The sequence below is a fragment of the Piliocolobus tephrosceles genome, chromosome 15 (assembly GCF_002776525.5).
Source record: "Piliocolobus tephrosceles isolate RC106 chromosome 15, ASM277652v3, whole genome shotgun sequence".
NCBI lineage: Eukaryota > Metazoa > Chordata > Mammalia > Primates > Cercopithecidae > Piliocolobus > Piliocolobus tephrosceles.
In genome coordinates this window covers 67,290,030-67,315,692 of record NC_045448.1, presented here as the reverse complement: position 1 = coordinate 67,315,692, position 25,663 = coordinate 67,290,030, and the positions used below count along the sequence as shown (strand labels likewise).

General features: G+C 36.7%; 1 long non-coding RNA gene across 1 annotated transcript in view; it reads right to left on the bottom strand.

Moving 5' to 3' along the window:
* Positions 1-673: 673 nt before the first annotated feature.
* LOC111550612 overlaps positions 674-25,663 on the bottom strand; it is a 107,770-nt gene continuing 82,780 nt past the window's right edge. The window contains exons 3-6 of the long non-coding RNA XR_002734117.1: positions 21,049-21,078; positions 20,457-20,520; positions 4,543-4,594; positions 674-1,063 (exon numbers count right to left, since the gene is read on the bottom strand). This is a non-coding gene — a long non-coding RNA (uncharacterized LOC111550612). The remainder of the gene's footprint in view (positions 1,064-4,542; positions 4,595-20,456; positions 20,521-21,048; positions 21,079-25,663) is intronic.

Genomic DNA, 25,663 nt, shown 5'->3' with positions numbered 1-25,663 from the left:
GTGGACAGCTGGAGAGCAAAGATGACTTTCAGCTTTACCTTCACCCCAGATAAAAAAGGAGTATTAAAATAGTTTCATTATGAGACTTAATGTAAAGGAAGCAGGTACCAATACAATTTTCTTAAACAGATGCAAACATTCTTTTGATACTCATGCTTCTGCTTCATATGAAATATTTCAGGTAGAAAAAGAAAGCCAGTGAAATGCTACATTATATATATACATTCTCATATTTCTACTTATATTCTTTGGAAATTGGAGTTAGGTGGATTTTTTGAAAGCTCATGTCACATTTTTCCCTGCTCTGATATCTAAGGCACTCCAGTTCCCCTTCTTGTCTTAAAGTAATTATACTGATGTTGGCCCCCAGGATGGCACCAAATATGATACCACAATAATTTTGGTTTCCTTTTTCCAGCTCCTCTTGTCTAGCCCTTGAACCTCTCTTAATTCATTAACATATTGAATTTTTTCAATTTTCCATTTTCTTACAATAACAATATTAATGCCGGGGTGAAAGCTTGATTGGAGCTAAATTACTTGTTACCTGCTGGCATTTATTTATATGGCATTGAATTATAAAGCTTTGCTATTGTCATGCCTTGGGCGAATTGTTTATGACACCAGTAATAGGAGTAATTGTTATTGTTGAAATTACCTGTCAGCTACCCATAGCAGTGGCCCTTGTCCCACTGACAAATAGTGACAAGGGAGAGGTATCCTCCATGCGTCCCCCTGATGGCTTCTCCTCTGATAATAAGAAGTGCAGGGCCTCTGATAATTTGCCTGTCACTGTTGAGTGCAGCTCAGAGAGAGTTGGCCAAATTGTTGTCATTCACTTTGACAAAGACAGCAAAATGCTCCCGTGCAAGAGGAGGATTATCAAAATAAATGAAATCGCTTACACCCCCTTTGTTTGTTTGGCTCAAGAATTGCCTGGCTTTGTATGAGGTTGTGAAATCAAGGTCCAGTTCTTACCGATGTGCCTCTGTTCATTCTAAGATGAGGATCCCAGGAAAGGAAAGGCACCTTAGGAGACTCACCATTTTGCAGTTTGCATTGGCTAGTAAAAAATTATATCCAAATGTAAAGGGAAAGTCAATAAAATTGTAATGAGTCTAATAGGTCGTTAAATACATTAATTTAAAACACATCTAAAATTTACACCTTTTGTTTCCTGGTTTCCATTTGTCCCTCTGATTCTGTTTTGGCCCACACAGACATTCAAATTCAATAAGCATTCAAAAATGCACAGGTTTCTTCTTTGCAATCAAGTTTTCTGTAGAAGTTTAGAAATCTCCATCTCTGACTCTTACAGCTGTAAAAGATTATCTAGTTGGATTTAGGATTATTATTTCAAATGGTTGGTTCCTTTCCATAAATTACCTTTTATTTATATGCTATCTTCATGAGTAAAAAGATAAATGAAACATAGTTCCAGGTATGAAACATCAATTATCACAGGCTTACAGAGGAAGCAAAATGGGCCTGTTATTGCCAGAGTGCAAATATTAATATAAACCTTTGCATTTTAAAATCCCTTGGTTGCAGCCCGTGAACCTGTCATAGAGGGGGAAAGGGACAGGGAGCAGCAGGGATGGTGTGGGGGAGTGTCCCTGTCTGAAAGAAATGGACTTGAAACAAATCAAACCTTTGCTCTTGTAAAAACCAGAATCATTCCCACCTTTCCACAAAAGCCATCATTTCATAGTAGGAATATTCTTATTTTTAAGGTGCCTGGGAGGCTATTACTCATAGATCTTCTTGACAAATACTTCCTATTATAAGAACTTGAAAAGAAAAGGAAAAAATAACTAGGATAAATGTAAAATATTGGCTCCGTATAGGATAGTAATCAGCTGTTTATTGGTCTCTACTAGACAAGTAATGACCAACCACAGTGTTAAGTACCAGCAACATTGCCTTGGGCCCTTGCCTTCTAACACCAGCCATTATCTGATTAGAGAACCTCCAAAGAAGTCACTATTGCATAATTTTATGGGTCTTAACAGTGCAGGTTGGCTGGCAGAAAAACTACCTAGGAGGGTTGATAAAGCAACAGTGAAACATGATTTTATTTACTTCACTTACACCTTGGTCTCTGAAAGAGTACCTGAGTATCTCAGATACCGGTGGCTGCACAGGAAACCTAAAATCAATCCAAATAGGAATTGCGTGGGACATGGGGGAGGTGGAGCGAGGAGACAGGAAAAGTAAAATTATCTGTCTCTTGAAGCTTTTCATGAACTGCACAGTTTGAAGTAATGAACAACATTGTTATAGGTATCTAGATCCTTTCTTAGGTGTTATGTATTTAAAGCAGGTAGATAGGGTTTGAGCAGTGCTAAAACCATACATGTAATATGATTATGGGAATAAAATGTGTTTCTAATCCTTAATAATAATGTATTCTTCTAAAGGCAACCACTCCATGGTTAACTATGTTGAATGTCCCTGATTAACAAGTGGAAGGCAGTGACATAATTAAGAGGTTATCTGTAGTAATAAAAATGCCCAAACCTGTCTTGGAATGTGATCCCTTTAACAGATAATTTTTAAGAATGCATGTCCTTGCTTTCTCTGTGGAGACACACGTTAGTGATCCCAGGAGGGGAAATAAACATACGTTTTTAAATGAAGATATTTAAAATGTACCCCATATTTCAGCATGTTGCTATAACCTGGTCTTTTTTATGTTCCTCCTATAAAACCTAAATTAAGCCTCTTAGGAGTGGTTTTGCTGCAGGTTTCGACTAAAAACACAATACATTTTAAATGGTTCCAGTACTTGAGTGCACTTTAACATGTAATCACTAATGTGCATTCTCTTCCTCTCTCTTCCAAGCACCAGTCCTTCTAAAAGGATGAGACTTCTTTAAAATGTAGCTTCATTTGAAATGTAAACTTTTAACAAATAGTAATTGCTTCTGTAGCTCTATTGATGAAGTGACTGGCAGCAAATCTTTTCTTTCTTTTTTTTCCCCCCTCTCTCTGTAACATTTTGAAATACCCATCAGTGTCAAAGGAAACTGCACACGCCTCCTTTGGTGCTCTAAATAAGGCTCAGCAATGTTAAGAAAAATGTCAGAAAAAGCTCAGTGGATTAAAGGAACATTTCTGCACCATGTCAAGGAGGATGGCAGGGCAGACTGGTCTGCATAATTTTGAAAGATATTTTTTGTAAAACGCTTACTCTTAGAAACCCAATGAAATTTTATTTGGAAAGATTGGATATTGTATTTGATAACATACAACCTTCGGTTGTTTTTCTAAATCTTGTTATTTTTTAAATACGTCTTTGGTATGTGTTCTTTAAATTAGAACTATAATACACTCATCTTTTGGTAGAATGTTCCTGTACCCGGGTGCAGCGTTAAAATACATTTCAGACTCTTTCATGCATTTTTCTTTTCTTTCTAAAATTCTTAGAATGTTCACTCAGCGAAAGCAGTGAAAATGCTCGGCTCTTCCACATGCAAATTATTTGAACTAGTCAGTCTTTTCTCCCCTTAAATAAAATGTGTATATAGCTTTGGAGATTTTCAAAAAATAAATCATTTACATGCATTTGTGAATTAAAAATAAATTACTGGTATGAGGTTTTTCGTTTGTTTTGTTCCGTTTTACTGAAGAATATGCAATAGTCACAAAAGAGTACAACGACAGTAAAATATTCCACAGCATTGTAACTATGTAATTAAAACAACGTCAAAAAACATCTTACAAATTTAATACTAGATACCACCAGAAATGGCAAGATTAGTTTTACAGAAACAAGGTAAGTGTCAGCTGATTTTAAATATAAACTTTTCCAAAACAGGTTAAAAATGAATTTAGACAAATTTGACTCTTAACCTTTAAAGATTTCCTGCCCATTTCTGTATGTCCTTTATTACATTAATTTTTTATTTAAATTACACCATTAACTGGATATGAATTTATCAAGAATACATGTATTGATTTATAAAACAGTACCATTAATTATTATAATAGCTAGATGTAGCTGATATTACAAAGCCATTTAAAGGTTTTTAATATAACTTGGACATACATAGATAGATAGACATTATGGACAAGAGTACAATTTAAACTGGCTACCAGCAGTTAATGAAATCCTTGATTTATATTCTAGTTTAGAGATTGATTATATTGTTGCTTTGTAAAACTATTTATGTTATGCCATTATTCAAAGGATGTCTCAATAAAAAAGCTAAATAAAATATTCAGTCAATTCCCAAAGCAGATTTTGTTTTCTATATTTTAAATGCTGGTGAAAATAATTGATTGTGTGTGTTCCAAGCTTTGTCATTTCCATTCCAGAGGTGGCTTTCCTGATGGGAGCCTCGTTTGCATATGCACACTTTCGCACACTTTTGATCCTTGCAGAAACAAACCCCTTGTCTTTATTTCATTATGCCTCCCACCCCCAGTAACAAACCCATGTATATTTCACAGACCCCGAATATCAGGACACATAAGTCTTTCTGGCATCTTTTATGTTATGCATTTTTTTTCTTAAGGTTGTGGAAAACTGGGACTTACCCCAAAGCCGCAAAGCAGGCAATCACGAAGAGTATTTGGGTAAGAATGCAATCTGAAGAGGAAAAGAAGAAAAATGAGGAAGAATATCAGCAAATAACAGTAACACTTTCAAATTATTTTTCAAATGGTAATTAGCCAGCAAATAGATTGAAAGTTAAATTCTTTTCACATTGTACTTGGTTTGGGTCTCCCAGTCTCTTTATTTATATCACTTTTCCTTGCCTGGCAACATATGTTACCGATTTATTATAGTATTTTTACTGTTAGCAGACAAATCTAAAGGCTAGCTGAGAAGGCTAGCTTCATCTGATGACTTTAACAACAACTGCAGGGCATCCTTGAGGGTGAGCCAATAGGCTCTTTTGAAGCTATAATACTATTAACCATTTTGATGCTGAAATACTTCTCATAGCCAAAATTGGTTCTGTTTTTTCATGGGCACTCCAGGTTCTACACATAAGAAAGTTAATGTAAATGATTTGTTTTGTAAATATTTCAATAGCCTTCTAAGCACTTTCTTCCATGTGTCTTAAGTTCCCTAAAAGCCATCGGTTTCTTTATTTCCCCTTCTTTTACAGACACTGAAATCTGTGGCACACATTCATAAGTAAACAGCTATCAAGCATCAGGTTAAGTTGTCACGTCTCTCTCCCCCATGCCATTAATTCTCTGCTATGCTATTAAAAGACACAAACATCCTTTAGAATTTAAATGATCACGTTTCTCTGCTATATGTACAGCCTAGAAAAGTAAAGTTCAAGCAAGATTCTTCTTGGCTAAGAATCTGAAATTACTTTCCAAATTAGAGACACCATTAAAATCAAGACCGTTTTAACAGATATGTGACCCTAGCTAAAGGTTTATACCTTTTAATACGTCCACGTGAAAACGTCTGTTTTAGAATTTTATTTGTTGACTAAAATATTGATTTTAAAGGTAACAAACTTCCATTTTTATGATTTCTAATGTATGTCAATCCAAATTATCTTGTCGTTTTAATTTAAAATTTTTAGCCACAATTTCTCAATTTAAATGTCTATGTGGGATTCATTTACAATTTCAGATACATTTCATAAAACCTCCTTTGAGCATTCATGACTTGAAAATTTAGAAATTAAATCCCGATTACTGGAAGGCAGTATTTCTTGTCTAAAGGGTCTGGCTCAGCAACTAAAATTTAACATAATTTCGATATTGGAATTCAACCAATGAAAAACAGACATTCAGTGCAGTACTGGGGGTTCTGACTGTCAAAAAATGTCCATTTTGAGGACCTGAAATACATTCTGGACCCCTGGGATCCAGAAGGCACTAAGAGACCATTCAATATGTCCATCCAAACATACCTAACATGAGAGATTCTGTCTACAAATCATAACAATGCCACAGCCCTCGAACACATTTAAGAATACACAATCATACCTGGTTTTAAGACATTTACATACAAAATTTGACTTCAAAACAGGTGGTGAAATAACTACAGCCATGCAATCATTCATCTGATTCTAATTTGTATGGAAAGTTATCAGATCTTTAGCATTTATACTTCAATATACTTTAACCACTCTTAGTATTTATGACAATGGCCTCACCCACTACAACCAAATAATAATAATAATAATGAGTAAATGTTGTATTCAGAAATATATAGTTGTATAGTTTCATCATAGTCTAAATTGTGGTACTATTTAAGTTGGCCGATAGTTTATATCTGTTATCAGATACTTACAATGTGTATTTCTTTTTTGTCCCAGCGTGGCATTGTATGGTGACTGTGGGTAATTTTAGGTCAGAAGTAATTATGATCAAAAGGATTTCAGCTTCAGAAAATGAGGCCAACTTTCTGAAGGCATAAATGCACTCCATTCCAAAAGTGATTATATGTCAGGTTATGAATTCCCAAGTGACTCAGTGCTAGTCCCGTCATTCTAAATGCCCTAATTAAGACAAGTTAGTTTTTAAATATTATTCTTCTTCGAAAGATGGAGACAATAAGGTTGGAGAGCCAAGAGTTTTCTTTGTCCTCAAAAACGTATGTTTTTGAACCAAAATCGAATCTCTAGGAGAGTTTGATCCGCCCGCATATTTAGAAGCCTGCCTTAAACTGTGTACACGCGGCTCTGTGCTTTTCTACAACAGGTCATCTTCTCTGACAACCAGCCGGCAGTGCCCTTAATAGAGACGCCTTCCCACCCTCCTCTACCTACCACATTCTCTCTCTCTCTCCCTTTCACCTTAAAACAGGTGTCTTTTTAATACCTGAGTCTAAAGATACAGGTTTCTCCGGCTTCTGGCTCCAACTCTGTCGTGATCATTTTTAGTAATTGACATGGCCCCTTCTCAAAACCACTCAGAGTCTTAGCTGGAATCCCCACTCTGCCCAACCTCCACTCTTCCCCGAACCCCATGGGCCGCCCCCCCGGCTTTCTGTTTTGTTCATCACCTTGGTTTCTTACCCCACCACCCCAGCCCCATTTCTGACCTGCTCTTTTTCTGGATCAGACGCAGGCAGGTTGAGAGGTAATGAGAACCAGATGGACATAGTGCAGAAATTGCCCAAATGGGTATGAGAATGTGGGGAGCTGTCAGGCATGGAGAGAAGCTGGAATTTTTCAGCAATAAAATGGGATTTATCGCCACTCTACCACAGTCATTGCCGACAACCGTTTACCTTGACAGAAACCCCATTCCAATAGGCCACGCCGATGCAGATTCTTTTTTCCCAAAGAGTGATGATTGGTATTTGTTCTAAGGCTCAAATGGCCTGCACTAAAGGTGAAGCATTAGGCCAAAGTCCTGTATTCCCCACTGAGGCAAATGAACCTGCTAAAATAAGTTCCTTCCACAATGGCTGTGTAATTGAAACCAGAAAGTGAGAGAATTTGATAAATTGCTTGACCCTGAAAGAATGTTAAGGTCATAAATTTTCATTGCATTTTTTCTCTCCTTTTTTTATATTTTTATATATTGATTATATTTAGTATCTGCCTCAAAATTCAACAAGCTTACAGATCATCGGATGTGGTCCCAAGGGAAAGCACAGTAAATCATCAATTAAGAGGGCATGGAACATTATTCCCTCATCTTCCAAAGAGAAATGCCAGCTCCTTGGTAGTCCAAGGACAGTTATGGAGGTGTCTCACATCTCAGAATTATTCAATTTAGCACGCAATTTGTCCTGGCATGGACAAAGTAAAATCTACAGAAAAGATGTTTTTCAGAAGGGTGCTGCTATACTTCTATCATTTAAGAATGATGAACTGTTAAGAAACTGGCAATCCATTTGCAGGAATCACACCCACATACCTTTTCTCATGGTAACCTAAAAATAAGAAAGATTGTATTTTAGCTACAAAGGGCGATCCCCGTTTTTAGGTAAGTTGAAAGTGTGCCTGTGTTTGCGAGCGTGAGCACCCGTGCTTCTGAATGCTGGTTTTGGCAAATTCACTTTGAAATTATTCAAACTTTCTTTTTTGAAATGTGGATTGTCTTAATGTGGTAATAAAGCACAGGTCATAAAAACAGCCCAAGTCACATATTACACAATGTAAAATGGACTCAAATATGAAAGTCATCACGTAGTAGAAAATTTCTACACATCTTGCTGGAAGGTTTTACTTGTTTTTCTAAAAAGTGAATGAACTGAGCTTGCCAGCATTTTAATTTAGCTGTATTCTCTACTCATCGCTTATGGTGATATATTATGAAGACATATATTCTCTCAATTGGAAGCAGGTTAGATAATTTCCTGATAGCCAAAATTTCTTGTCCTTGACAATTTTAAAGGACAACATATCTCCTTTGTATTTGTGTGCTAGGTTTGCTAGAACCATTAAAGAAATAAAATCAGAAGTATTTTGTCACTAATACATCACTTTTATGTTCAGGATTTTCAGAATTCCAGAGACCCAAAATGAGATACAGGGTGGAGTTTCTCATTTACCATTAGGAGAATTTCTCTAAATTAAGAAAGCTTCCTGTTGATTTATTTTCAATGACTACTTATCAGCTTAGAATTTGAAACCAGTGGTAGCTTTGGGATGCATAGGTATTAAATAAACCCATGAGTTTTTCCTCAAAACCGTCTGAATTGTGTAAGAAAAAGATCATTGATGTTGCTTTCCACAAAGTATTATCAGTAGGGATGAGGCTAAATAATGTCTAGTTTTATATCTCACTTTCTTTTGCTCACAAGTAATTAATGACAGTGTTTATTAAAGGTATTTCTATCTCAAAGTAATTTTTTTGTCAAGTAAAGAAGAAGGAAAGAAGGCCCATGAAAGAAATAAATCTCAAATTTTTGTTATTTGTGAATACAAAGTCAGAATTTTTGAGTAATATGAAGTAGTAAGAAGTACCAGGGCTGTTAGAAACCTTGGAATCTAGCACCAGAGTACAGAACAAGATGATAACTTTCATATGTTATTGCTTATGTGCATATGAATATCCTAATAAGATTTCAACAGCAACATGTCTTCATCTTATAGAAAGGAGATCATGATATACATATGATCAGCCTTTAACCCAGTGTCTTTTTCTAGTGTTAAAATGTGGCTTCCTTCCTCTGCCCTCAATAATTTTGCCGCAAGCCTGTTTCAAACGAACAAAAAATAAATATATGCATATGTATATATATACATATATAAGTATAAATAAAATATGAACAGAAAATGGATTCAATCACTAATATTTTTGCAAACTAATGTCCAGCTGATGCAACTCAATTTTATTTTGCATCACATTAGTGTCATAATGGTAATGACTAGCCTTTATTCACTAACAGTTTGAGTCAGCACTTTGAGACATTTTCAAATTAGGTCATACTGCACATTCGTGGCTGATACAAAGGTTGATTAAGAGACCTGCACAATTGTAAAGTGATGTGGTGTGAGTTGAATTAAGTTCTCTCTGATAGTTACGGGAAATGTAAGCCACTATAACTAAGCAGAAATAATGTATGGGCTATAGGGGGAGAATATATTTCCACAGAGTGCTTGAAGTAATACTCATTTACAATTTAACAAAGTCCTCTGTCTATTATGGAAGAATTCTATCATGGGGCCTGAAAACAAGCAATGCATTACAAAAAGGACACTGGAGGCCTGGTCTCCAGTTCTGTTTCGGTGAAAGTCAGTTTTTGCCTTTATGTCCCTTTTGACCTTCTCAATAAAGACCTTTTTTCCCGCCTCTAGACACTGTCTGCTGCTTTTCTGAAAACGATCCTGTGTCACAACCAAACCATTTGCCCATAATGTAACAATTCTGAGTCAAGGCTAAACTGCTGTGCCAGTGAGACCTGGAAGAAGGGGGAAGAAAAAGAGTCTTTTAAAGTAATACTGTTATGGAAAATCTATCAGTTCATCTAAAATTTTAAGGCATAGGATTTTCTTTAATTCATCCAGCACTTCAAATAAATTGTAAAAATGGCTCCTGGAAGGCAAAAGTACTTTTTAATTGAGCTTAAAGGGAACAAAAATAAAAGCTAAAACTCACAATCGTTGGTTTGGTCGAAAAGGGCAAAAATAGTAGTTATTATTAACACTGTATTCACAACATATTGCCCTCTCTATAGAATAAAGGAGCCACAGAAGATTTTCTAAATATACATATATTGGCCGGGTGCATTGGGCTCAGGCCTGTAATCCCAGCACTTTGGGAGGCCGAGAAGGGTGGATCACTTGAGGTTAGGTGTTCAAGACCAGGCTGGCCAACATGGTGAAGCCCCGTCTCTACTAAAAATACAAAAATTAGCTGGTGTGGTGGCACATGCCTGTAATCCCAGCTACTCAGGAGGCTGAGGAAGGAGAATCACTTGAACCCGGGAGGCAGAGGTTGCAGTGAGCTGAGATAGTGCCACTGCATTCCAGCCAGGGCAGAGCAAGACTCCGTCTCAAAAAAAAAAAAAGAATATATATTCTTTTTGCACTACACTTATGTAGTGCAAGTGGCTTTAAAATCCAAGGAACCTGGAAAAAAACTTAAATGGTGTGTGGCACCTGGACAGAAAGAAAAACTCCTCGGCTAAGCAGCTTTGGTCCTGAGGATGAAAAAGGACTTTGACTTGCACGTGCATTCTGCTTGCTTTCTTTGAATTGGCTTACTGAGAGATATACTTCTAGTGTGATAAAATCACGTTTTCTTTCATGTGTTTGATGTGTTTATTAAATTTCAGTTTCCCAGGTAGACTTTTCTGCTCTCCACATTTATTCCTGGATTCAGTCCCTGCCCATGGGCCCATCACAGTGTGCCCTACCATGCACCCACAGACCGATTACCTCCAGTTTATTCTAAATTTCTTTCCAATTACATCTGATTTTTTACAGTTTAAACTGAACTTACTTCCTCAAATAAGAATGAGTAGCCAAACTAAGTAGAAGGGTTCCACTAACAAAGAATTGTATGAGTTGATCTTTTTTAATTCACCAAATTAGAAATACAAAGTTGTAATAGCCATAATTATTCTCAATATTTATAAATATATTTATATTCCAGGCCCTGTAATTATGGTTTTCACAAGAATGAAAGAAAAAACGCCCTTCAAATTTTGGAAGAAATATAAAGAACTCTTTGGAAGGAAGGAAAAAACAAAGTAAGGGAGGGAGGGAAGAAGAGAAGAAAGAGAAATAGGGAAGAAAGAAAAAGCAAGGAAGATTGATTTTAGCTCTTTCACTCTCTTCTGACAAAGACTTCCTCTTGAATCAGCCATCCCTGTTGACTGGTTTCTGTCCCTCAGCTGTGAAAGATGGCAATCTATGAACATGATATACGAAATGGCTGCCTTCAACTCTGCTGTCATTTGCCTTTTGTTACTGCATCCAATCGATATTCATAATAAGCTATAACATGAATCTGAATAATCCCAAATCCCCTTTGTTGTTGCTCCATCCAGATTTGATGATTTCATCACAGAAACAATGGTCATGAGTATCTTCCAACGGAATATCCAATAACCCAGATTGAAAGGTAGATATCCCTGGATTCATAGTCTGCCAATTAATCCCCAGAGCAATGGTGGCACTATGTCTCAAGCCCATATGTTTTCATTTTGAATACACTCTTGGTATTTGCAATCACTTAATTTACATTTTCAAAAGGTCACTTGTGGTGCTAGCTGGGATGGATAGTATATTTTATTTATTTTGAAGTAGGCTAATTTGCCCAGCCGGGAAGACACACCTCTTCAGTCACTAGATGACGTAAATCTGAATCAGCCATAACATTACAGTGAATAGGTAAAAGTATTTTTGCTATTTTGTTAAGCAATTATGGTAATACTTGAATTTCTCTAACAGTTTAATTTAGTAGACAAGAACAGCATTTATTGAGAGCTATGTTTATTAATAGTAGGGTTTTTTATTGTTATTTTTGTAGAAATAATACAGCAACATTATGGGGGTGCAACATGACTTTTGATGATCTGGCATGCAGTGATTAAATAAGGTTAATCCTCATTTTATATGCTAATAGGATATTTATAATCTCTACAGCATATCCAATTTAATGATTTTATTCTCTGTTGTTCAGAAAGTATTTCTTGTTAGTGAAAGAGAATATCCTTACGTTCACCACAGATGCTAATTTAATTGGGTTTGAGTGCATTGTGTATAATTAGTCCACTTCTCTAATATTTCATCTATAATTACACAATGAACAATGTGCTTAAACTTCATAAAATCTGTGGGTTCAAAAGAAAATCTTCACAAAAACTGAGCATTCCATTTTCAGGGTTTCCCAAGCCCTACTAGCAGCCTGATGAAAATAAACTTCAGGACAGTGTAAGTGCACTGAATGGTGAATGAATGCCCAAAGGCTCTGAGACTTTGTAGTCTAAAGTCTAAAGCTAAAAGGAAGTTCCCCTCCAGCTCCACTTATCCCACTCGATGACAATGTTACTGGCAGTGTTGTTTGGACCAGGCCCAGCTGTCACTGAAGTAGCAGGATAAAAGTCGCCACATGCTATACTCCCAAGGTCCCTGCAAATGTCAACCTTCAAGCTGGTATTTTGAATGGCAAAGCTATTGGGTTTGAGGTCTGGATTCTCCCCCACCCCACCCCACATTCCCTCCTTCCCCCAGCATTTAGAGCTCTTTCAGGAAAACTCATTCCAGAGAGCAGCCTATGAAGTTTTATCATGAGAACCAACTTTTAACTTCGTTAGAAAATGTGAGCAAGAAGAGAAAGAGGAAAAAGAGAAAGAAAGAGAAACTGGTGTATGATTTTCAGAATTCCTCTACTGATCGCTGAGTGTGTGTGTTTATATTGCCCATCTTAGCTCAAATGAGGCTATTTACACTATCAGGCTAGTTCATTACAGAATTTAAAAAAAAAAAAAGATTGCAAGGATGAAAGAAAAATGGATTATGGGGTTTTAGCTGAGTTTCTCCAAAGGCTATAATAGCACCCCTATGCTAATAATGCATCTAATGCTATACAGCTCAGGGGAGTTCGCCAAGATCAACAACATATCCACACGGCCCTTTCAGTTCACCTTCTCTTGTATTCCTAAAATGTTCACCCTGTAAAGACCTGGAATAGTTCTTACTTTCTCATTTCACCTTCAGACATGTTTGCTTCACTTCAACCAAAAAGAGAACCTTGCCAAAGTGACTTCTATGACTTAACAGCCCACCCACTGGCCAACAGACAAAGACCCCCAAAGACATCAAACAGAATCTCTTATCTTTCAAACTAATAACCTGAAAATAATTTTTGTAAAGGAGTTGGTCCTGGCATTAGTCAGGAAAAACAGAATCACTACCAAGTAGTTCAACCTAGAGATTTAATCTAGGGAGCTAGTTACAAAAGTGTTGGAAGAACTGAAAGTCCAAATGGGGATGATGAGATCACCAAGAATTTGACCAAGACAGAAAGCCACTGCCACCCCTTGACTGGAAGGACAAAGAGAAGAAGGCAGGTCTGAGACCTCAGGGGAGAGGTAGCCATTGCAGAAGCACTTTCAATGCAGGTGGGAGAGTGGGAGAATGCCTATCCCAGCTTCTCTCCTCCTCCCTAACCAGCGTCTCCCTTTGCAGAACCTTTGTGGAAGCCAGATGGCAATGTACTTTGCAGGGTTAAGCCCCTTGGAAGACAAAAGAGCAAGGAAAGGATGGGAGTGAGTCTGAGAGCAAACAGATAAATGACCAGCACAGCCCTTTCTCAACAGCCATAAGACTTTCCTGTGAAGATAAAATTCCAAACAAGCCCCCATGTGACTACAGTAGAAGGAAATTGATATTTATTTTGGTTTCGAATTACTAAGGTGTTATACCTAGGAACCCCAGCAAGGAAAATGGCTATCATGTTCAGAATAAACATTCAAGCAAACTCAATATATTTTAGCTGCATGGATTAAAAAATAATGCAAGTGCTTACAAAGTTGAGGCCACCCTCACTCTCAAATCCTGAAGTTGTTTGTAAGGGTAATGCATCCTTTACTACACTGGTGTGGACCACAGGCAGCAGAGTGAGACACAAATTGGAGGTCAATCTTCACTTCAAATTTTCTGGTTTACATAGATTTTGTTACAGCCCAAATTTTGCTTGGACAAGGGTAGAAAGTTTTGTCCAGGGAAGCACTGCTGTGCCCTGACTGAACAGCAATGCATGCTTTGTGCTCCCTACTCACTGTCCTGCTGCCACAAAGCCAAATTAACTATTTTTTAATATTTTTTCTACTGTTCCCATACGCCTAAAACTATTCTTCCTGGATACCAGCTAACACGAATGGAGTTTATTGCTTGCACTCAGGAATAATGCCACCTATATCCTTGAATCCTCATCACAAGTACACTTTTTAAGGCTTAGCATTTTATCTTCTTACTACTCTATTTTCAGCCGTATCACTTGCCTGTTAAAATGCATGGTGTAGTTAAAAGAGATTTGCATTTGGTCCTCCAAAATGAAGATTTTATAAGTTGCCTTTTTTTTTTTTTTTTTTCCTCCTGACCAGAACCCATATTACTTGGAAAGGGAAAGGCCAAAGGGAAATTATTGCTATTTTAGACAGCAGCATAAATTTTCTTCCTATTTTTAACCTAGCTTTTAATTTAATAAGTTTTATGACCCTTATATTAAGTACATATGTTTTACAAGACATTGTGTCCCTTGAGTCACCCTGAATTTGCTCTACTGTACCAGAGTTAAATAAATGAATATTGTGTTTCTGATTTTAGTTCACCTTGTATTTGATCCTTTTAATATGCCTGGTAAACCTTCATAAAGGAGAGAGAAACAATACAACTCGAAAGTCATCTAAAGCCAAGCATATAGTATTTTAAATAAAATTAATGAAAGTGTCTCTTTATAATATTTTAAATTTCAGATTTCTGTCCCCACTGGTTTTTATAATAAATAATTAAGGATATACAAAATATTGGAAATTGTCTCTCGTCTCCCAAATTGGCAACTAAGCATACAAACACTTTTTTAGGCTCATTCCCATTGCCCTGTGCACAGGCATTTTTTCCTCAAATTAAAGCTTCAACATCGAAAACAACCATTTTTCTTTGGAAATATAAAGTGACATCAATTTTTTTAAGACAATTTCTCACTTTGTTGCTCAGACTAGGATATAGTTGGGTCATCTTTGCTAACTGCACCCTCACCCTCCCAGGCTCAGGTGATCCTCTTGCCTCAGCCTCCTGAGTAGCTGGGACTACAGGTGCATCCCACCACACCCAGCTAATTTTTGTATTTTTTGTACAGAGGAGGTTTTACCATGTTGTCCAGGCTGGTCTCAAACTCCTGGACTCAAGTGATTCTCCTGCCTCATCCTCCCAAACTGCTGGGATTATATAGGTGTGAGCTGCCAGGCCCAGCTGACATTCACTTTCTTATAAAGATATTCTATCATCATGTGTTCATGCTCATTTAAAAATGAGTTTAGCGTTATTTGAACATAAAGAGGGATGCACCAATGCTGAAAGAAAAGATTATTTGAACAACTCTATGGTTATTTAAGAAAAAGATGTTGAGTTTATAGCAGAATTGAGAATATCACGTATAGTGTCGATATGAAAAGATAAGTTTTCCTGAGTTTATAGGGAAGAGATAAGGTTGAGCAGGAGCAGAGGTTTGGCTTGACTCAAAGTTCTGTGTTTAAATAGTGCAATATGTAGCAACTTTGCAATGGTGACAAAATGTGCTTTTCAATTATTAAGATGTAGCAGATTTTTACATCCTACCAGAGTACAGTAGCTATTGATTCAAGCTGAATATTCAACTAGAAATTCTTTATAATGTAAAGATTTGCTTTAAAGTGTGTTTTATAAATTTGCTGCTTCCATTCTGATTTTAAAAATGGCTTCCCTATGCATGCCAACATTTAGTAAATCAATAGGTCACTAAAAGTGCACTTTTGGTCAATGGATTAGGGTGGCACAAACTCAAGATGGAAAAGTGAGCCTTTATCCCACAATTGCAGGTTGTGTGCCAGATGATATAACTGTGTATACTTAAGTTTTATAATGTATACGATTCAATTTAAGAAGCCATTAATTTCTTTCCTATTCATTTTGTTTGCGTTTGTCCTACTTCAGTGACTTTCAAGGACATGACCTTAAAATATAACTGGTTATTCAGGAGAATCTCCCTCAAACATCTACACAAGAATTGATGTTTATTTCATAACCATGGGTTCCAAAATTGGTATGTTGCTCTGTGATTTTTTTGTTAGAGGAAACCATCCATTATTTTCAAAAGGAAAAAAAAAATCTCAACCTTTCTATATTTCACTTCAAGACTGAGTGACCAAAGTATTAACCGTGTTTGAAAACTCTTTGAATATTTGCCACCTTGTAGGTTATTTGCATTTAAAAGTTTTTTTGTTTTGTTTTTTAAAATAATGTGAAAGTCCATAGTATCTAGAAACTCTTGGTTAGTCAAACCAAATAAGTTATAGCCCCACTGCTGAGGAATACAGGTTAGGATGGAATGTTGGCATTAGGCTCCAGGAAAACAAGGGCTGGCCATTTTAGCCCTTCATAGAGAACTCTTGGTCACCTCCCAAGGGGCAAATTGATGTCAAGTTCTGCTGTCTGTCAGGATTAAGTGCTTGTTTGCTTTTTCACTAACATGTGGTTTGAGAACAAAGCAGCTCAAATCTCCTCAGTCCCTAACAAAGCATCTCAAATTGCTGAGTAAAATTCCTTAATCCCCCATCTTAATCTGAAAACACCAGCAGCGCAGGGTAGAACACTGTGGTCTCTTTTTGTAATGCTCTCCACCCCACCCACCCCCGCCTTCCTTCCCCATCCCTGACCACCTCCTCCTCACCACCACCACCATGAACATGTGCATTTGGCTCCTCCAGTAAATGGTTCTTCAACAGAATATTATCAAACAGGAAATTCAGGTAACTTGGTCCAAAATCATGCGGTTCTAGTGATATTTATTCCTTATCAACTTCATTCATTTTAAGAGTAAAGGGAAAACATAAAGACCAGACAGAGGGATTAATGGACTACCTTCTTATAACCTTGAAGGTCATGTGTATACAAATAGTCTAAGTGTCACAAGTTTTAACGGACAGGTTTTAACTGCTTCTTTGTAATATTTGTCAGCTCTCAGTTGGAAGCCAAAAGGATATGGAGATTTTGAATACAAATTTAGAATATTTTTACTAAGGTAAGAGAAGGAAGCAAAACTAACTTCAATGATTGAAACTATGAAACGATCTTTGGTAACATGAGCAAAAGAATCAGAATAATAGAAAATACTTTCCATTATTTGCATACGTTCATTACACATTAAGGATCAAGAGTTTATCCATTGACTAGAATGGAAAGGCTCCAACATGTTGCTGCCTTAATTTGCAAAATGTTGAACTCTGCAAGTTGAATTATATAAAACCTTACTTTCTCTCAGAATAAAAAGGTATTCCTTGTGATTTTAATACTTTATAATATCTTTCCTTACCATTTTAGTTGAAAATAGTATTGGTAGATTTTTCTTGAGGAGATTTTTTGGGGGCAGTTCCCAAATTAAGTTCTGATTTAAGAAAGCTGAAACTCATGGCAGTTACCTTTTTTGATTTTTCTATAATAAAATTGAATAAGATTTGCCATAATAAATAAGTAAAATCAGAAAACTCTACTCCTGCACTCTAAAAATTTTATTGAATTGAATGCCACTTTAAAGACAGATACTGATCTAGCAGGCTCTTGCTGTTTTCCCACTCTTTCACAATATCCCCCCTACCTGAAACAAGTGAAGTGAATAAAACCCAATTCCCCAGTCATCCTGGACTCTCTTGCAGTATATGTATCTGAGAAATGGTGATAAAGCTCCATAGAGAATGTAAAAGATAGAAAAGCTAAAACTTCCCACCACCCATGAAAATAGTACCTGTGCTATATTTAATAGCATCACTTTCCCCATTTTTCTTCTTGGCATTTTTACTTTCCACAGGGTTGGGTAAAGGAAAAGGGCCGAAGGAGAGGGAGGTACATGCAAACATACTAGTTCCAGCCAAAGCCTTTATTGACAACAGTCTCTGAGACTTTTAACTTCTATTTTAAAAAATAAAGTAATTGGAGTTCAGATAAAACAACACATTTTTCTCGGCACATTTATTTCTGCTTGTGAAAGTCTCATTTAAATAGTGGAAACCGCCCCTCTCCCAATTCAGAAATGATTATCTTTTACAAATGTCAGCTTTTTAAACTCGCCACTTTAGTATCAGAAAAATGGAAAATCTGGGCAGCTGCTACAGCTCCTAATCCATAAATCCTCAACATGAACCTCTCCACCCCAAACCCAAGATTGGAGAGAATACCCTAGGATGACCTAAATAGAGCCATAATCCCAGAAAGGCTTCATGGTTCAATAGGAAGTACATGGACTATAGTCAAACTATCTATGTTTGAGTCCCAGTTCTTCTTTTTCCTGACTGTGTGACCTTGGGAAAATCACCTAACCTTTCTGTGCCCAAATTTTCCTGCAAAATGAGGATAGTGTTTGTACCTAATTCCTGTGAATAATAAATAAGTTAACATTTGTGAAATACAACACTATCTGACATTGAGTACATGCTATTAATATATCAATGTTTGATTTTTTAAAAATTTATACCATTCCAAGTTAGTTTAAAAATAAGATCTTTTCCCCCCAACTTTGTTGAAAGAAAAAGCACTTTATATCTTAAAGTGACAGCAGGGGAAGAAAAGAGATAACATGATAAGAGAAAGTTTTGTTTGAAGAATATGCATGACAAAAATATTGCAAATAAGTGAAAAACATGAAAAGTATATTGTTAAGGGTTCAAAACATTTGGAAAAGAATATGATGTGTTTCATGTCTTAATAGCCAATCTTATTCATAACCAGTAGTTTTTTGAGAACTCTTGATTATTCTAGACAAGTTATTTTGCTAAATAAACTGTTGGATATTTAGGGTACATCTACCTTGGCAAATATTTATTACTAAAAGTTGGATTTGAACAGATAAATACCATGTTTTGGAACATCTTAATGACCTGAGTTGAGATCCCCAAACAAATATTTTAAGTTTTATATATATATATATTTTTTTAACTAATGAACATGCTCATTTTAAACATTAAAAAAAAAAAATCAGCTCCTCGGTAAGTGTGTTCTAAAAGGCTCTATAAAGTTTTTTACAAGATTTCTGATATATCCTTCCAGGTGTCATTTAAAGTAGAATTTCTAGTTGCCCCATTGAAATAGTCATAAAAATGTTTTCCTTCATACATTCTTTCAGCGAGTTTTCATTGACTACATACCTGTGCTAAGCCCAAGGTTAGTTACAGTTATGCAGCAATGAACAAAACAGATATGATCTATGACTAAAAGCGTATGGTTGACAAAGATTTCCTGCTGGCTTATGTACACCCATATAAAAATGATGGAAAATCTTTTGTCCTAGTCTTGCAGCCTGGATGTGTTTTCTCAGCTTCTTCAAAAAAATAGAGATATATAAGTATATCAAATCGTCACATTGAACATCTTAAATTCATACAATTTTATTGGTCAATTATACCTCATTAAAGCTTGTGGGGGAAGAACAGGAGTTATTATGTTGACTATGCAACACAATCTGAGAATAATCAAGACAAATTAAGGGGTCTGAGTAATGTTTCAAAACATTAATCTCACTTTAGTATAGGCAAGATTCCCAAAGCTAAGCTTGAGTGAAAAACAAGGAGAAGGTCCTTCAATATAGGTCAACTTTATCAAGAGTTAGTAGAAAAGATATAGAGGGCCCCTGGGTCATGGCAGCTTAGCATCTTGTTGATCATGGTATCATGAGAGTTACTGTAAAGAGGAAGATTTGAAATGGGGATATTACAAACTGTGCACGGACTACCATTGCACAGCAACAGTATTTAAAATGTTTGGAAGAAACTCAAAACTTTCTGCAGGCCATAACTCTTTAACACAAGTCATAACACAACTGAAATTCTTAGACTTTCGCTAGTTGTATAATCATGAGGCCAGAGCCAAAGGTTCAATTCTCATGCTCACTAGTTTCACCATATCTTACAAGAATCACTGATTCCAAACTAGAAATCTCACTTAAATCAATACATAATAATATACATTCTTATATACAGACATACACACAAATGTAGAAAAACATTATGAATTATTCAAATAATTATTAGTAATAGTCACCCATATCTGATCAAAATATCTACATATGATATCATTTATAACTATTGAGTTCCCAGACTTCAGATAGCACGAAAATTACCTGGAAGCCTTGTTAAAACACCAACTTCTGGGGCCACCTACTGAATTTCTGATTCAGGAGTCCTGGTGTGGGGCCTGAGAATTTGCATATCTAACAAGTTCCCAGGGGAAACTGATCCTGCTGTTCAGAGAACCACTTTGAGAACTACTGACATGTCAATGCCATTTTGCCTGAATGATGAAAGTCTGAGGGTGATTTGATACCTCTCTGTTCCGGTGTGTTCAATTCAACTCTGGGAAGATGGTAAACAGCTGTTCTTTCTCCTCACTAGCGAGAAGACAGAAAATAGAATTAACCTGCAAGCCAAATGATTTAAGTTTGCCCTAGAGGGGAAAAGTCTTTACATAAGGGTTATTAAGCACTACGATGGGCTTAGAGGGTTAGTAAGAGAAAGTGTTTGTTACCTACCTCCCTGGAGGTTTTTAAGAGTTTCCAGGTCTTACTTGAATAGAGGGGAAGAAGAGAGAGAGCACAAAGCACACTATATATTCAGGTGGGCCCAGACCCATTTCTCTACCTTTTGGTGGACTGAGATAACTATTTTACCTTCCTTTGTTCCTCCATCAGAGTGATAAGAAATTTTTCCTCTGTTTTCCCGCACCGCAGAGAGTGTTTCAGATTTACATCAGATGGAAATAGTTTAACGTATACTCTTTCCTCAAGACAGAAGAACAGATCAGCCAGGGCATCTTGGCTTCTGACTTTCTGCTCCCCATGCTAGAAGGCACCAGATTAAGAGCTTCACATCTATCTCCTTTGAGGAAAAAGCCCAGACATCAACTCAGGAAAACTCACCAGAAGTCTGCTTTCAACATGGGTCCAGAGCTTCCAGGAGAATGAAAACAGATTTGGTTAGTAGCCAACACAACAAATTTTCTTCAGGTTAAACTCTTTAATCTCAGCTCTTTGCCTGCTCAGAATACAAGACCAGTCACAATCTACAGCTCATTCTTCCTCTTCATTCACTAGACATCTGACTTTTTCCAGGGTTCCCATCATGGAATTTGAAAAACTGACACTCACACTCCCATCCGCTGCAAGAGCTCAGACTCTGGCAGCTGAAAGAGCTGGGCTCACAGCCCCTTTCACTCGTTCCCACCTGTGTGACTTTTAGCAAGGTACTCAGTCCCTCTGTTCTTCCTCTGTAAAATGGAATCAATTATATCTACTACCCTGGGCTTCCTTGGTGACTAAATGAGATGCAGTGTGAAGAGGATGTAGCCCAGTGCCTGCTCCACAGAAGGAGCTCAACAAATGTTAGGATTTTTTCTCTTTTTAAAACCCAGTCTCTGAAGTCTAATCAACATTTGTTACAAAGACAATTTTGTATTTAAATATGTAGATATTGTCTATCTCAGATCTTCTCCAAAGTCAATGCAACTTTACTTCACTGAGGGCCTCTGGATTTTCACTGATCTATACAATAGAAAATTCTTCTCTTGCACTGGTATATTAATAGGCAAAATTGTTTTGCAGGCAGTTACACAATTAATTCCCAATCAACATTTCCTTTGGAGCCCACTATTTCCTTTAATATGTAGTGAGAAAATGGAGAAATATCTTTGGAATCAACACTGATATTCAGATTTCTCTGCTTTGTTGTAAACAGCAAAAAATAAGCCTTAACTATTTACAAATTTGGAATTATTCTGATTGTAACTAAAAAAATAGCAAATAGTTATAAAATGGAAATAATATGATTCTCTGTCTCAAAGCATCACTGAGGATGAAATGTGATAATGCATGCAAAATAGCATAGTTCATAGTATGTAGTTATCTGTAATTGTTGTTATTAGTATGATAGTTTTCATATTTGAGGATGAAAGTCTTCTTCAAATCTAAACATCAATGCTTAGAAGTAATTTAATCCTGAGGAAAAGTCTGTTTCTTTCCCTAACTCTGTACACACCACCTTTATAGACTGATAACCAGAGCATGTGCAACCTTATCCACAGAAAATCTCTACTTGGGCTGTAACTTTATTCTTTTTATTACTCTGTAGGAGCAGGTGTTTATGGTAAATCTCTGAGTATATTTCTTTCATAATTGAATTCTGTATTTTACATCCTCCCTTCCAGCCCACATTTTTGGAAAATGTGCATGGAGTCATGGTCATTTAGAACTGAAGCTACCCTAGAGAACTTCTAATCTGTTCACATTGTTTTGCAGATGAGAAGACTGAGGTTCAAAAATGCTGAATGATGTTCCAAAGCCCCTAAATCTGTACTGTCAACTTAAGAACTCAGGGCTCCTCCTTCCCATCCCAGAAAATAGGGAATTAGTGCTAAGAAAAACTAATTCAAGGTTTTAAATATCTGTTGCATGGAGAGTGTGTTTTTATTCTCATATTTCCAAGAATTCTTGTATTTGTGATAGAAACCAACTTTAGGAAAGTTCATCAGAGCAGGGTTGCATGGGCTCACATAACATAACCCCAGGCTGCGTAAAAATTCAGGGCACAAGACCGGGTCTTGCTATTGGTCTCTTGACTCTTTCTTTGTAAGTTGACTCATTTTCTCACGCTGGCCTTCTCTACAAATCCACCTTAATATAGGAAAAGAATTATAACAATTAGGGCAATGTCATGCTGAATATGACAGCAACCTACTCACATGAGCGTAACTAAACAGAAGTTTTATTTTTCTCATAACAAGAATTCTGAAATGGAGTAGATGAAGGCTGGTACAGCTACTTGAGCCAGTCATCAATGATCCAGGGTCCTGTTGATTCCTACTCCATTGTTCTTAGCAGGCTTAAGATTAGTCCATGGTACATAAGTTTCAGGCAGAAAATGGAAGAGGAGTAAGGGCAAAAGTTACTTGTCAGCTGAATCTTTTATCAGGACACCAATATCGTGCCAGAAGTCCTACACTGCAGACTTCCATTTCAATCACATTGGCCAGAAATGGGAACATGATCATATTTGACTCCAGGAGAATGTGAGGAGATGGATATTTTCAACTGGAAACACTACCACTATTTTTTTAAATGGGATTTTCTTCAGAGGAGAAAAGGAAAGAATGGATGTTGGGTGGGTAAGGTGTCTTCTCTATTATTTCCAACTAGACAAATCCTGAAAAGAGCCATTAATTGGCTCCCTTAGTCACCGCACTCACTCTTGTGGCCAGGAAAGTGGGCTATGATGATTCACAGAACCACGGGTGGGTTAGGAGGAGAGGAGTCTAAACTTAGGAGGAAGCACAATTGTCACATAAAGAAGCAGGGTGCTCAGCAGGCTAGATAATAAATATGACAGTCCAAATTGCATAAAGTAAAAGCCAAGGATTTGCTCAATATTTAAAATACTGATCAGGATCGTGAATTGTGAAAAGCATCAGGAATTTCATCTGATGAAGTTCATCACATATTCCAAAGCCATAGGAACCTTGCAGTAAAAGGCAGGGTCCAAATGTGAAATATGTGAGATTGCATACCCATGTGTCAGGTGCATCATTTTATAGCCTATGGGTGAGTAATAGGCCAGGGCTAGGTATATGCTGCCTCATCTAGTGATACTGTCTTCAATCATGTTAATTAAATTAGTATGACCTGCACTAATGAAAACTGCAAAAACCTATTTTGGTCTCTATCAGCACATACATTTTGATAATTTAGTCCCGCCATATTTGTATGCCTCTCAATACCAGATTTAATGCTCATAATATCAGCGTAATTTTAAGCATTTTCTATACAAAACTAACAAAGAAAATGACTTGTGAAGTAAATTTCATTTCGGGTGAGCAGCAAACCAAATCAGGAATTAGAGATTCATGATGGTTTTACGGATACTTCCAGTTTTATTCACCCGTCTCTCTTTCTTAACATATATTCTTCTTTGACATGTTTTCTAAATGATTAGCCACCTGAGAAAATATTTAAATGACCATATCATAAGGTAAAAGATTTATGGCCTAAATTACATTAAACAAATTCAATATGCTGTGCATATAGAAATGAGAAGCTTTCAGATATTTTAGCCATTAAAATGTGCCTTAAAATATTTAGTGTCTGTTTGCAACAGTACAATTTCCTTTTCCCTGTTCACCTAATGGCATATTCTCTGAGTAACCAAGCAAAAACAAATGACTTAGTCCTTGGTTCAGAAAAATAATGGGTTACTAGCATAATTAATTTTATGTTTAATTACTGTAGAATGAAACAATTCAACAATATCCAATCAATCCTTAGAATGACAGAACAGAAGGTCAGCAGTTGCTAAGTCAATTGTTTTGAAAGAGAAATTTATGTCAGGTTCTCTTTTATGTGCTATGGAAAGAAATTGGATAAAAGTGGTCAAGCAAACATTAATTAATTGTATAAATATAATCCAGTTGTCATGCTAAATCACAGAGGCAGGATACAGTTCTCAGAATGGTGGATATGCACCAACGGCAAATTTCAGTGATATGCTAAACCTCACCCACTTCCATTTCATGCACAATCAAAAGGCTTAGGGTAAAATATTAACATCTCTAGAATTATTTTCTTAAGTTTGAGTTGACAACTCCTTGAAAAGATATGAATGGTTCCAGTCCATTTCCTTTTATGCCCACCCATCAGCATGAAGGGCCAGGTCTAACTGACCACCCCTTCCTCTCTGCCTCCCCCATCCCATTCCTTGTTGTGCCGTTAATAGCAAGAAAGAGAACCCAAATTATTTCACAAGGCGATTCTTCTGGTTGGAGAAGTAACACTCGATGTGGAGAGTAAGATTCGTAGATACAGAAAGAAGTCCTCATTACCTTTTGACATTTGAAGAGTTAATTATCCAGGATTTCCTGCTAGCTATAGATTTCCCCAGCATTTAATGCATTTAAATACTCTACTTATTTGACTAAGAAAATTTTAGCTTTTTATCTGCTGTAACTAAGGTACCTATGTCAATACAACTGTGTACGTGCCCCAGGACAATCCCTTCTGCCCCTATTACAACCCTTTTGGTACATGCCTCCAGAGTATGAAGTAGCAGTCACTCTGCAAGCATGAAGGTGAAAAGCCACATTTGCATCACTCAAGAGTTTTCCCATCATGTTTACCAACCCCTTGAAGACAGCTTTGAGAAATGAAGAAGTCGTGCCTTCTGCATTTCTGTTGTTACTAAAAATGAAGAAGGGTTCATTAATGGGACTGGACAAAAAGTAGAGCAAGCGCATTTGCTGAGATTAAAATCAGTAAGGTACTAAAGTTCCTATTGGGTTCCTGAATTGAAGGGACATGAGGGAGGTCACTAAGGTGCTGGAAATGTTCCGATTTTTTTTTTTTTTTAATCTGATTGTGCATGAAATGGAAGTGGGTGAGGTTTAGCATATCACTGAAATTTGCCGTTGGTGCATATCCACCATTCTGAGAACTGTATCCTGCCTCTATGATTTAGCATGACAACTGGTTATGCAAGGACATTCAATTGGTG